The 14,747-nt window shown below is 38.5% G+C and overlaps 1 protein-coding gene across 2 annotated transcripts in view; it reads left to right on the forward strand.

Annotated features, from left to right (window-relative positions):
* Positions 1-14,747, forward strand: part of LOC150090827 (uncharacterized) — a 147,848-nt gene that overhangs the window by 23,270 nt on the left and 109,831 nt on the right. The window contains exon 1 of one of the 2 annotated variants that reach the window (XM_090380236.1): positions 5,836-5,946. The exons of the other annotated variant lie outside the window; for it this stretch is intronic. The gene's annotated coding sequence lies outside the window, so the exon portion shown is untranslated. Of the gene's footprint in view, positions 1-5,835; positions 5,947-14,747 lie in introns of those variants that run through there. 2 annotated transcript variants of the gene reach the window in all.

Below are 14,747 nucleotides of genomic sequence, written 5' to 3' on the forward strand. Positions count from 1 at the left end.
CTTCGAACTGTTCTGTCACTTAAAAAGGTAACATCCGGAATAAATTTCTTTGTCACTCGACCAGAAGATACAGTGTCCCATCTTGTTTGTCACAAGTTAACAATCTCATTTAAACATCTTCTCTTCTCCCTCTTAATGTCAGAATTTATATCAGCTTCTATGCCAACAAGTCTAGTAGGTATTTTCTTCTTAATGCCATAGCACAGCCCTCGATAAGCCACGAACAAATCCAAGGGGACTGCCCCAGCCATCACTTGAAGTGCAGTCGTAGCTACAGTTCTACATACCCTTAATATACTGAGAAGCATTGTTCTTTGCAGTGAGTTTAATTTAGCCTGAAATCTAACAAGAGCCACTCTGTGAGACCAAACTCCCGCTGCATACGTAACCATAGGCAGAAACACCACCTTATAATATAGAAATAAAGTTTTATGGACACACCCCAATCTGCTCTTGATACTCTTATAATATAACCGGCAAATTTCCTGATCTTGCTATGTAGATGGGTTATATGCGCATAATAAGACAACTTGTGATCAATAATGAGCCCCAAGTATTTAGTTTCAGAAACCATAGTCAACTGTCTCCCATTTAATTTTATTTGCGGCGGTAGTCCCAAATCAAATTTTGTTTTAAAAAGCATCATTTTGGTCTTTTGGGGGCTAATGGTAAGCTTAAATCCTTGTGCCCAGGTATTAATATAATTTATTACACGGTTTGCATTTTGCTCCAAATCCTGTCGTCGTGATCGACCTGCCACAATTAATGTGACATCATCAGCAAAAGCTATCACATGACAATTTACTTGTGGTCGAACCAGCCAGTTCTGTAGCACTAGATTCCAAATGGAAGGACCTAATACAGAGCCCTGAGGGCAACCTCGCGTAATTTGTCTTTGAAGGAGAAAATTTTTAGACCTTACAGTCACATATCTCTCAGAAAAATAACTCCTGAACAGACTGTATAACCGGTGGCGCCTTCCACAAAACACTATGCCACTATGCTTAGAACACTCAACACGACACAGTTGAGAAAGAGCTGCCTCCCACCATACTGAGTCGAACGCATCTTCAAAATCTATATATATAGCAAGTTCATATTTTGAATCAGAGTTTGAAATGTATGTTTGAAAATCCAAAAGAGCATCCTCGCACGATTTTCCCGGTGTAAAACCATACTGATTAGGTGTAATCATGTTATGGCGTTCTAACAATTCTTGTAAACGTATTGACATTAACCTCTTTAACACTTTCCCCAGATTAGCCAACAAAGCAATTGGACGGTACGACTTAGGCTCAAATAAAGGTTTCCCAGGCTTCCTAATTAGCCTCAATAAAGCAATCTTCCATTTCAATGGAAACAGTCCTTCCTCTAAGCACTTATTATACAGGGTGTTTCAGTTAAACGTTTCAGAACTTCTAAGAGGGGTAGGGTACATCCTGACAACTCAAAATCATATAGCAATGTGGGGTCGGAAATGCTTTCCTGAAGCGGTATTGTACACAGAAGTCGTCGTGCGACGTCGTGCAGCACAGATTCGATTTTCGGTCAATGTATGGGCCGGTATTATGGGAGATCACCTCATCGGACCTTACCTGTTACCGTGTCGTCTAACCGGACCTATCTACTTGATCTTTCTGCAGCAAGTATTGCCACAACTTTTGAGAGATGAACAGATTTCTGCATCGACGCAACAGACAATGTGGTTCCAACACGATGGAGCCCCTGCCCATTATAGCGGAGATGTTCGTAACTACCTGGATGTCACATTTGGTCAACAGTGGATCGGACGTGGTGGTCCCGTGCGTTGGCCTGCTCGGTCACCCGACCTATCATGTCTTGATTTTTATTTCTGGGGTCATATGAAATCGCTAGTTTATGACACCCCTGTTGACAATGCTGAGGAGCTGGTTGCAAGAATCGCAGTAGCTGCCGAAGAAATTCGAAATTCGCCTGGAGTATTCCAGAATGTTCGGATGTCCATGCGTCGGAGATGTGAGGCGTGTAGCCCGTGGAAGAAACTTCGAACACTTACTTTAATCCATGTACCTTTTGCTTCTTTTCATGTATTATTAAAACGATTTCTCACTTACGGTCTCTTTTCTTTTTATGGTGCTTCTGTGTACAACACCGCTTCAGGAAAGCATTTCCGACCCCACATTGCTATATGATTTCGAGTTGTCAGGATGTACTCTACCCCTCTTAGAAGTTCTGAAACGTTTAACTGAAACACCCTGTATAACAGAAGCAACATGTTAGGTATCAACTTGAAAAACCTCACTATAAATGCATTCTCAATCAAATCTATTCCTGGACATTTTGCAAAATTAAGTTTCTTTAACACCCCTGCCAGTTCATCTATTGTAAACGCCATGGTATTATTGCCTCTAGCTACATAAAACTGATTTTTTCTCTGCCATGTGACAACGTAGGTTGTCATGGTATGACATGCCGTACTTGCATTCCGTACTTTTGATTATTTTGTAATTAGAAACCTTTTGCAATTGACGCCAGTTTCAAAAGGTTTTTAATTTTTTGGCCAGTGAATGTATATGTTAATTTTAGAATGTATTGGAGAAAGGGTGCAGTGTTCGGTACTTAGGTTGCCAAACCTAGAAGATAAACACAGACTCTCCGAGGAGTTTGAAAGATGTCGCATGCCGGAAAGTTGCAACAGTTCCAATTGATGTTTTTTTTTCGTCGTGAACGGAGTAATTGGAATGTGGTGATGGATAGACTAATCAGTTGCTGCTATAAATTTGTTATATAAATAAAGATTTGTGTCCATAAAAAATCTCATAACTTGTAGAGTATTATTGTAAAAATTGTATTCCTCTGCTACAAATAATCTCTTGTAATCAAAAATAAATTTTTTTGCCAGCCTTTTTGAACGGTGTATGTATTGTTCCGTTATTTGGAAATATAGAAATTTCATCAAGGACTGTTCAACTAAAACACGTTCCAAATATACTGGCTCCTCATAGCCTTAGGTGCTTTGGCATTTAATACGCACCAACTAAGCTTGCTATGCTCACGACGCCCCAACAGTAGTGTTATCGATCGCTATAGTTTATAAGTAAGACTCTGGAGCCATATATGTGTTCCAAGCTAGCTAAGCTAAGATTAAGCTGGCTGAGGAGCTGAGACACGTGTACTTATGACCATGTCAAGCCAGAAAATATGTCAATATCATGAAGACACTGTCGGGACTTTGGTGATATGTGTGTTAAGAATTATATGTGGAATATGGTGTCTCGGATGGATTCGCTGAAGATTATACAACGCTATTCATTATACCATTAGTTCTTACTGGTCACTACTACAAATGCTGGCGGCGGTGTCATGGCATGGCATGACAAGGGACCACGTAATGATGGATGATTAGAACGCTACTTGACGCAATGTGCCAGCTCCGGTAGCACGATGTTTGAAATCTGTTGGTGGTTGCGATCTCTGTGATTGGCTAATTGATAGATCCCTTGATTATCCTGGGGTGAGATTAGTCTGTCAGTTCTGAAGCCGCTAGACCAATGTCACCCGGATGAGTAAACTTTTACTTTCAAGGGTCCTTGGGGATGGACGTGAGAAAAGAAAAGGGCAGAGTGAAAAAATATGATAGTAGAAGAAGACGGATACCTATCATTATGAAATCGGAACGAGCCATATCCAATATCCATCCAGGCTTGATTTATTTCTGTATACTAATCACTGCCATTACCAGTGTCTTAGATGACCACTGACCACCTAAACTAAGTTCACCTATTCCTACGTTGAACCTAACTTACAGCCGAGAAGTCAAACTCTGAAGTTTTAGATTAAGCGTGACTTGTCTCTACACCAGCCTACTCAGCCGTGCTGGTATACGCAACAGAATCATGAATCTTTTGATAGCAGAGATTAATCCTCTGAAAGTCTGAGTCCCTATTCACAAGGGGGGGGATGGGAACTGCAGGTACAAAACCTGCAATTTCGTTAACCGATTGATCCAAATATCCCGATACATTTTGGTCCGAACCTTCTTGAGTGACTGGAAAAGAAGGCGTGAGCCATTGTATTCTGCGCCTCACAGTAGTTACATAGCAGACTGCAGAATTTGCTGACTCGAGCTTTAATGGCATTAGCAGGAAGGTGCCTTTAAAACCACTCGCCAGGCTGCATCTCACCAATTTTCATGTTCCAGCTCTTGATGGATATATTGTTAAACATAGATGTTGTGTTCAACCTTGGGTCAAACGGCAGTGTATCATCTGGGGTTCTGTGAATGTAGTTTTACCGTTTGAGGATTCTTCGAGCTGATATTCTGTGGAAGTTAATTTCATTGTAACCTGGACAAGTTCCCTCTAAACCGCTGACATGGTCTCTGCTTGTACCCGCTGTTCTACTCCGTAAACAGCCAAATTAAAGCTCAGATTGTACTTGACCAGGATCGTTTTCACATGGTTCCCTCCCAAAATTTTGGCTAACTGACAGAGGTTGTGTGCCAGACGCAACCAATGCAAATTCGGTAATACAAACCCCCTTGCTGTTTAATGTTGAACAGATATTTCTGTTCTAGAATTCCAATTTTTCTAGAATCTTCCGATCCTAGAAAACTTGGAAGAACCTACTGTGGAGTGTGAGCTCAGTCCATCTGCTTGCTCCAGTTCAAATTCCATTTCAATATTCAAAAAAAAAGTGGTTTAGTGCCAGAACCACTATTATCCATAGCACGGTAACTCTGCCCTCGAAAGGAAGAGTAATCTAACTGGCCAATTCTTTTTCTGTGATTTCTTTGAGCGTCTTTATTGGGACTACAGAACTACATACTCCGAAAGGGAACCCCCCCTAAGATTTTTGAAGGTTCCTCCGACCTCTGAATATCCGGGCGAATTTCCTCGTTATACCTCGTTCCCCATACCTTAATTTTAGTTTTGGGTCTGTTTATAACACCAGAAAACAAACTAAACTGATTAAAAACAACCCCAGGGATCACATCTGGTGAGTATGGGTTTGGCACACCCAAGGTCCTGAGCTGGATACCATCAGTCTTCTCTTTCTTGGTGATTCCCTTCTACTTCTCTCTCTTTCTCTCAAGGTGACTCAGCAATTTTATTTTTGGCTGGTGCAGCATAAGCCTCAGCCTTCCTTGCACCATATGGCTAATAATAATAATAATAATAATGATAATAAAAGAAGTCAAGCATATGTTTGCACTAGAAACACCTTCCAAAAAAATAAATAATTGCTGTGAGACCGTTAGCCTTTTATTTCAGATAGTATATTATTTGATGGTGTATGAACACGACACGGGCCGAGAAAATTCAATTAATTTCCATGAAGAAAAGAAGATCCACATGACAGTGGTTTTATAATAATTTTTTTATAAATACTGTTGTTTGTATTTAAGAAATTTTGGTTACTTTGGTAAGTTTCTTGTTCAGTTCAACACACATAATACCTCAGCTGGTGTAATCTGAATAATAGACAGTCACGTGAGTCTGAGGATGACCTGACAATGACACGGAATGCAATAGAGATCGCTTGTGCTATTACCGTACCCGCTGTTATGTAATTAACCAGTTAAATTAAGTCAAATATCTTTTCAAGATCATTTCTTCTGGATTGTATTAACCTTCAACCTCTGTGGGAGAATGGAGGGGGGGATGAAGGCGATCCAGACGCGAGAGCTGGTGGCAATTAAGTCTCCCGTGTTGGCTAAAACTTTACGAATATCTGTCAGGTGGGCGGGATGCCTTGCCAGTGTGCGGCGACAAAACTTGTTTGCCATGCAGCCTCGATCCCAAGACAAGGTTGTAAGAGTGAGAGACAGAGAGGTAAAGGATGAAGTCGAGACTAGGAAAATGGAGAGAGTAGTTCAGTCATGGAGTATGTTGGCTGATGACTGCAGGAGCCTACTTTGCGTCTGTTGTATGGTAGATCACGTTCTGTTACGGACCTCAGTTCCAGGTAAGGTAATACTTTTGTCTACGCAGCCCTTCTCGCTGACATCCTATTATTGACCATTTTCCATTTACCCGCATTACTATTCTCGTTTTATATTGAAAAAATAATACTTTTTAATTACATTTCTCGCATTCTGCTGTTATCATGAAACTTATATGCGTTACTAAGAAAACGTTGAGTTGATGGATTAATGGATTAAAATTTTCACCTTAAAAAGAAAATAGTTCAGAACAATCTGCGCATGCCACATAAACGAACTAAAATAATCTGAAAACTGAACATTTGCATCTACTTATCTTGCATATTTATCTAGTGATCCTAGAACTGACATCAGAATATAGTATGGTGTATAACTCTCTCTACTAAGTCTTTACCAAATAGTTGCATTTAACTAAAATCTATTGTAGTTAAGTAATAGTACATTTTAGTTCCAAATATTTGTTACGATAAATTTAGAAAATATCCAGATAAATATGCAAGAGAATTAGATGCAATTATTCAGTTTTTAGGTCATTTTAGTTCATTTATGTGGCATGCGCAGATTGTTCTGAACTATTTTTTTTTTTAAGGCGAAAATTTTATCCATTAATTCAACTCAAGGTTTTCTTAGTAACGCATATTCTTAATAATAAGAAGAAAATATGGCTCGATGGTTTGCATATTCCTGAAATTATTTAATTTACAATTCGTTTTAATCCAGTGTTTTAATTAATTAATTAATTATTATTATTATTATTATTATTTTTTTTTTTTGGTGAAATGAATTCAGTTTGAAATTGTGTCTTAAATTGATTAAAATATAATTGTCACAATTACACGAATATAATTGTCTTCACACTGAAAATTTTCGAATTATTTTTAGAAAATAATGCTAAAGTAATTAACTATTAAAAACGCATAAAATTCTTAATATTGCAGATTAGAACATATTTTTTTCTGTTTTCGATGATTTTTATGACAGAATAGAACGCGTAATAAAAAATGAAAATAAAAAAAAAAGATATTACAGAAATTACGAACAAGCTGATAATATTTTACGCAATTCAAAGCTTATACAGTACAAGCAAAAAAAAAAAAAAAAATCGTACTTCATTTAGTTATTACTAAATATTTTAGTACTTAAATTAATTAAAGTAGTTAAGAAGTAATCAATTATTAATTACTTATTAATCAATTTTAATTTATTTTGATAATCACTTCATCATCTCTGCCGGCAAAATTCCTGTATAACATTGGCAAAAAACTTCATGGGCTGTTATAGCAGCCTGTTTGTACTGCTCAGAGAAGTTAATTAAAGTCAGACTGTTGGTTTCTTCCTTACGCCTTACGTCTGGCGCTACCAAATGGTATATTATTCTGGGATTACTCTTACCCAGTGAAAGATGCTGCATTAGGCAGCAGTAATCCCAGGCAATAACACATTTCTGCCATTTGGGACCTTACTGAGTCCACATCAGTTAAGAGATAGACGTTTTCCACCCGTTGTGTTGAGGACGGTTATTATACCCATCGGTGCTACCCACGAGGGCTCTTGAGTTGTGTTGTTCGTGTTAAAGGATCGGCCTCTGGTGCACGAATGTACACCCTCACTAGTTTTCGTTAGCCTCCATGGAGCCTGCCCCGTGGAGGCGTCTATTACTATGATTCTTAGAGTTTAGTACTGATAGAAGAGTCCCACCCCGTCTCCTACGGCGACAGGGTCAGCAACAACAAAAAAATTCAGGTCCATGATATAGTCCAAGGTTGAGATTGTGATTCCAATCCACACTGTATTACAAGGTTAGGAATGTGAGCTCAGCACCTGATCTTGAAGTCTCATTAGAGAAATCTTTGAGCTAGAATATCCAACTACAGTGCATCACAATGAGCTGCGCCACCCTAATAACACAAGTTGAAGATTCAGCATTCAATGAGTATAATAGCAGCTGACGGAGACCTACCATGCTATGCCCGTTTTTCCCTATAAAAACAAGTCCAGTCCAACGTATTTTAGAGGCAATCTAGCCCTCAAAAATACCAGTGTTAATAACACCAGTGATTATCAGTATCAGCTTCATTATGTATCAAAACAGAGCAAGCACCCACCTGTTTTCAGAACCTGGTAGTACACATCTATGCTTGCTTAATTTAGAGATTAAAAACATAATCATTTTGAAAATGAATAAACTAGTTTCATTTTACGCTCTTCAGGCCACATCAGCAAACCCATATTCTGTGTCCACTGTCTCAATTGGTAACAATACACGCCTACACCTTCGCCGGAAGACCAAGTTTGCAAATACCTGGAAAGCAGCAAAATCCTCAGAAGATTGTAACAACTGCGATTTGGAAAGTCCCACAGGAGCTGACGAGGCTGCTCAATGCGGTAGTAGTGGTGAGATATTTCCAGCAGTGCCTACAACCGACCCAACTGTACGCCTTTCCAATCTGATCTGCCAACTGTGGTATATAAACAGATTCCTCTCACTGTCTAAGGAAATTTTTCCCAATCAGTACAGTAAACCTTTTTTAATTCAATGGGCACAGAGTCAGTGAAATACTGTCAGTGCAAGCTATGCAGAACGAAGAGCGGATCCCTTCCATTCTACAGCTGAAGCAAGCTGTAGAATGGAAGCATTGAGAATGAAGTTCAATGTATTTTCGGTTCTGCCATGCCTCAGCTCCTCGGATAAACAAGTCAGAATAAGATGTACTTTTTACATATATGAAAATCCCACACACGAATGGTATTAGAACCTGCACTAATAAGTATCGAGTATGGGTTGAAGGGTGGGAAGACAGAAGATACGTGTTCACATTAGAATTGAATTTCTGTAGATTGTAATTTTCTGGAACTGCATTTAAATAGAAGTTATTCCAGAAAACGGAAATTGAAGGGATAAATTAAGGAAGAGGAGAAGTTGGTTGTGTGAATTTGAAGATGGACAGTAAATGTATGCTGACTAGTTGCAGCACGCGTTCGGGCTGTTTTGGAAAAGTGAGGGGGAATTACAGATGCTAATTCAGAAGAACACTACCCATGGAAGTATCTATAAAAAAGGCAGCAGAAACTGAGCGTTTATGAGACAAAGAGCGGAGAGAATTTGTAATTATATTGACTACCCTCTTTTGAACAGAATCTAGAAGTTTGAGAGAGGTTTTCTTACCCCCCAGATATGGGAATAATATTCCATGGTAGGCGGATTTGTACAGTGTGAGTAGCTGTTTAGAAGAAAAAGTAACGCCGAGAGCGAAAAGAAAAACCAGTTTTTAGATGTAGAAGAAGAAACATTTGTGATGCGCTTATGTCAAGAGGGGTTATAAGTCGGGGTAATTCCCAATAGGAGTATGTAATAATGTCTAGAAATCTGAGTGCCATCGGAGGTGGGCAAAGGAAGAGTGTACTCTTTTTTATAGGAGAAATAAGACTGGGTTTTAGAGCGATTGAAGCTAAGTTTTTTTTTCGTCCATTGGAAAATTATTTGGAGATCGGCATTTAAGGAATTGATGGATTGATATTCGAGAAATTGATTTAGATGACAGACACAGACTCTGTAAAATAGGCCAGGGATGGGCAAGATCCCGCAGTCATGGAGGTAGTGCTATATCACCGGGTCTAGTAAATCTCGTACCCTTGGTGTTCCCTCCAATGGTACCCAAAAAAAAAAAAAAAAAAAGGAGAAATGGATCGGGGAAAAAACCCGAGACTTATCAGGTTTAAATACATAAATATGTACAATACGATACAACTTTAGTAATTTCAGGGTAATAAACTAAGTAAAATTGAGACAATACTAAGGATGTAAGAAGTAATTTATTTGAACGCTTTATTTCAAATTCTTGTGATTTATGTAAAAGATTGGATATGAGAAGAAGGAGAAGCAAACAAGATTTACGAATTATTGGAAGTAGAGGCAGATCGAATTGAATGAAACCAATTACACCTTTCAAAAACAGATTTTTCAAAATTTGTAAAAAAATTGGCAATTAGAAGCAGTGTATAAAAATAAGTTTACCTGATCAGGGGAAATAAAGGCAGCACCAGAAAAGAGTTCCTGTCGAAAATCGTTGTATTGTCGACAGATAAACAAAACGTTTCCTAGTTTTCCACCTAGCCACAACTACATAGATAGGTATTAGAAGGATTAAAGTATGAAAAGTTTGAAGAACCGTGTCCGTCAAAAGAAAATTAGTAGAAAGACTTGGTGTAAACCAATTGAAAAAGCTTTTAGTAAGAATAGCAACGTCCGGAAAAAATTTCTTCGTGGTAATACCCTTGACAGAAAGAGCCAACGAGATTTCCACCTATCAAGAAGTTAATAACCGCGAGATTTTTCTAAATTTGGAGAAGTACTGTCAATTTCAATACCATCATAACCAAGAGAAATGCCTTTTCGAATATAAAAACAAAGTTCAGGAAAAGTTAAGGAAAGATCTAACGGAATACATCTGGAAAGCACCTGGATGGCAGTTGTGGACGCAATTCTTCAAACGCGAAGAAGAAGAACAAGGAGAAAACTACGTTAAAGTTATCCTAATTTTGATTGGACAGTAAGGAGCCTGACCTGTGAAACAGGCCACAGCAGCATATATTCGAGACGTTGAAACTGTCTAGGCACGGCAGGGTTCCACTACATTCTATCTTACAGTTTGAGAAACTGAAAGGTGGAATGTAGTGTGTTATCATCAGCCAAGCTTTGGATAGGATTTCCAGTGAATAGAAGAAGGTTATCAATATACTGGTGGAAAAGAGCACTGAACTCAATGGAAAAGAGCATTGAAAAAAAGCACTGAACTTTGCAGAACATCAGCATTAGATATACAGTTTTCTCTCTGACGTTCACTGCGGATGATGATTGACAGCCGTCAATCATCATCCGCAGTGAACGTCAGAGAGAAAACTGTATATCTAGTTGCAACAAGCAGTCGGCAGGCCATAAAATGGGAGCTTGTTTAGAAGACCTTCATGCCAAACACCATCAAAAGCCTTAGAAATGTCAAGGGCAACTGCTTCAGTTTCACCAATCCATATTGGCGATCATTGATCAGATGGAGTGTTCCGAGCTTAAGTTAAAGATAGTTTAAGATTTGGCTATTCATGGATTTCTCTATTACTCTGGAAAAAGTAGAGGTTAGTGCGGTGGCATGGTAATTGGAAGGGAAAGAATTTGTTATCCCATTTAGGAGCTAGTTGTATATGAGAAAAATTTCAAGCAGGAGGAAAAACACCAGTGGATAAGAAAGTGTAAAAAGGCTAAACAGAACAGGCGCAAGCTCAGTAACCTATGAAGGGGCCTTTGAAAAGTTCGTGGTCTCAGTATGAGAGGATAGTGGTATAGTGTTAAAAATTCCGTACTTAATATGTATAACACTTCAAATAATAACCCTTCAAGTTGCTAGTAGTTTCAATAAGGTATTTTTTGAATTACAACTAAAGTCCATAAATTAATGAGGAAAGATGAATAAAATCAGTCATCCTGCAGTCATCTAATATTTGGGGGAAAAGGGATTCACACCAAAGGCAATTCATGACGATATGGTCACAGCATTAAGGGAGGATGCCTCTTCCTGTTCCTTGGTTAAGAAGAGGGCAGTAGAATTTAAACGAGGGAACGGGAGCCTGGAATCTGTGGGTAATCTTCGACGCTGTGGGTAAGACCTGCAACGTCCATCGCTCTAGACGTTGTGCACAGTGTGCATGATCTGGTAATAAGTGATCGACGAGCGACAGTTCGGTACATTTCCAGTCTTCGGCTATTGTTTGCTGTTATAACAGGGTTTTAGGCGCATCAGCAACTTAGACCATATTGTGCCGTATATATGATGTCTGTAACTCAGCCACTTTGCGAAAAAGATCCCTAAAAATCCCTCACGTCATCGACGGGACTCCGAACTCGGGTCTTTTCCACTGGGTGTGGCGACGGAAATTCTACCAATTGTGATGCCCACAAGGGCTGTGTCTTGGACATCTCATCCGAACGTGTGTACCACATAATAACATAATTCTCGTTATGAAAAAGGTGCAGGCGCGATGGGTCACAAAGTTGTTGACAGCAGATCAAAAATGCACACGAGTTGTCAAGTGAAGTGAACGTTTGCATCGTTTTCAAGCAGATCCAACAAATTTCCTGGAACGTGTCGTGACCATGAATGAGACATGGCCCACCACTTTCAGCCAGAGACAAAGGAGCAGTCCAAGCAGTGGAAACACAACTCTTCTCCCCTTTCAAAGAAAGCTAAGTCGATCCACGACTTTACCCACCTGGCCGCAGTACAACAGGACAATGGATCATGGCCGCTTGGACACTTTAAATTACGGAAATATTCGTTTGTATTTTGTCCCCATATCACTTCACTCTTTATCCAAGAGTGCTGATCATGCTTTGTAAACATAGCTAAGAGCGCCTGCAACACGCACTTAGATAATTATTTTTTTTTTACTGATCAATAGAATTCCTTGGTAGGCTTCTAGAGAGAATTATTTCGGGATGTTATTGAACAAGAAATATCAAATAGTTAATACCAGTTAATATAGGTAACTGTGACCATTAACATAGGAGGGGCGGTACTCAGTTTCGTTATGAAAAAGGTGCAGAACACAACAGACTGGGATTAATTTCCTCTTGATAATAAAAAAATTCATCCTTTGTTTCCGAGAATGGAATCAACGAATAGTATGAGCCTTTCCATTTATTTCATTTGCTTATTTGATTTGTGGGGTGATGTGGGTAGTTTGAGCAGAATATTCTTCAGAAATCAACTTTAAATCATGGTCTGTACAATAACGTAGTTATCCTCAATCTTTTTTACACCGGAGGCACACTTAGAGTTATAAAAGCTATATGCGCGGTACTCTTAAAGAGTCATTGCTGATCTGATTGGAGCTTTTCCCATTAAGAAAAACTCGCTGCACCTTAGTTACAAATTCCCTGTCTGTTGAGCGTGCCATCGGTTCATACTGACAAAGGTGTAGAATGTCCGACCAAACTATGTAATGGGGAAATAATAGACAGTTGTCCAGAGAGTGTTAAAACTAATTGTAGTTCCAACGTTGATGGGGAAAGACTGTTGCAGGCGGTTTTGGAGTTAAAAAGAGAGAATAGGCAATACTTACATTGATGCTTGGCACAGTAAATAAATTTGGAGGTAAACTCATTGAATGCTGAGTTGGTATGAACATTAGAAACATGGCGTCATCCTTGTATACGAGATGCAGAATTTGAATATGGAAGGTGTATTGAAAGGTACACGGTTATGAAATGGTGGGGAGTTACCTTTTGATCAAGAATCACATGGATCCTAAAACGTAAATATTGGGAAAAAATATTTAAGTAGGAGTACGTTATAGATCAAGTGAGTGTAATGAAAATCTATATGGGGCTAGCAGGTCATACTGTCTTGTTGTGAAAGATTCTGATTTTCCAGATGTTAATGGGAACGTATGAGTTGGTCATTCACTTAGTAGAAAAACATTTCTGGATTTGTTGAAAGGCTGATTTCTCCCTCAACATATCATAAGCACAAGGGAAAGGCATTATTGTTGATGGAGTTATCAGCACAGATAATAGATATTAAGAATCTTCAAGCAAAAGAACCATTAGCACATGATAGTCGTAGTGTAATAGAGTAGCATTTATTCAATGAAATAACTACTGGCAAATGAAACAGTTCTATTTGCTTAAAGGTGTTTACAATGGTCTTAGACATCTTTTGAATTTTTCAGTGGAGTCAGTAATTTTAAAAAATATAAATGCTGAATGAGAAATATTTTTAAGGAGGTGATTTTAGTGACTACTAAGTTTTTTATAGTAATAGAGAGGTATTTTTAATAATCGAATAGCAGTTCTACTATCTAGCAATTGTTGGATACTTAACGTCTAGGCCGAGATCTAATAAAATAAAACAGCTTTGCGAAATATGGAGATTCAGCAGCTTATCCCTTCCGAAAACCACTCGTTCTGACCGAAAATGGATTCGTTTGTTGGTTATTTTTTGGGATTCCTTGGCCCATCGGCTTTCATCATACTGTGGTATTTCATGTAGTAAGAGATGTTGGTACAAGTGCATTCACTGACCGATTTGTATGTTGCGTTGTATTGGCTCAAAAACCAATATAAATGATTGGGAGAAAACTCTGTTCTCTTTACTTCAGATCGACTAACTACAGTCCGGATTGTTAATGGCTTGAAAAATTCTTCTATTCTCCGGTACCATTCGAATCAGAACTGCTCTAAAGGAACACCACAAGTGGCGAACCCATTATTCTTTTATGGAGAACCAAAGGTTGGAAAAAAAAGACTCAACTAGTATTTGAGTCGACACGATTAGAGTATAGAGGACTGAAAACAGCTATTACAGTGTACCGAATCCCAATTTATGCTCTCTTTAGTACAGATGGAAAAGTCTACAAGAAAGATTTAAAGATGGTGAAAGTCTACAAGAAAGATTTAAAGATGGTGAAAGTCTACAAGAAAGATTTAAAGATGGTGAAAGTCTACAAGAAAGATTTAAAGATGGTGAAAGTCTACAAGAGCTTTTCTAATATTTTAGTTGGGCAGTGTATACGCCTTCTGTCCATTCCATGATTCAGCGCATGTTGCATATCCCACAATTTCGATAACAAGAATCATAAAAGCTGTTTATTTACTCTGATGTAGTTACACATCACAGGAAAATATGATGCTAGAACTGTAATACGTTTACAATCAAGTAATTAAGTTTAAAAGGAAAAAGAGCATAAAAACAACAAGCAATAATGGTACTGACAGAATTCAAATAAACGGTTATACCACGTAACCATGAAAACCTTGGAACCAAATATACGG

This window comes from Mastigoproctus giganteus, chromosome 1, assembly GCF_048544385.1.
Source record: "Mastigoproctus giganteus isolate SK-2022 chromosome 1, ASM4854438v1, whole genome shotgun sequence".
In the NCBI taxonomy this organism is placed as follows: domain Eukaryota; kingdom Metazoa; phylum Arthropoda; class Arachnida; order Uropygi; family Thelyphonidae; genus Mastigoproctus; species Mastigoproctus giganteus.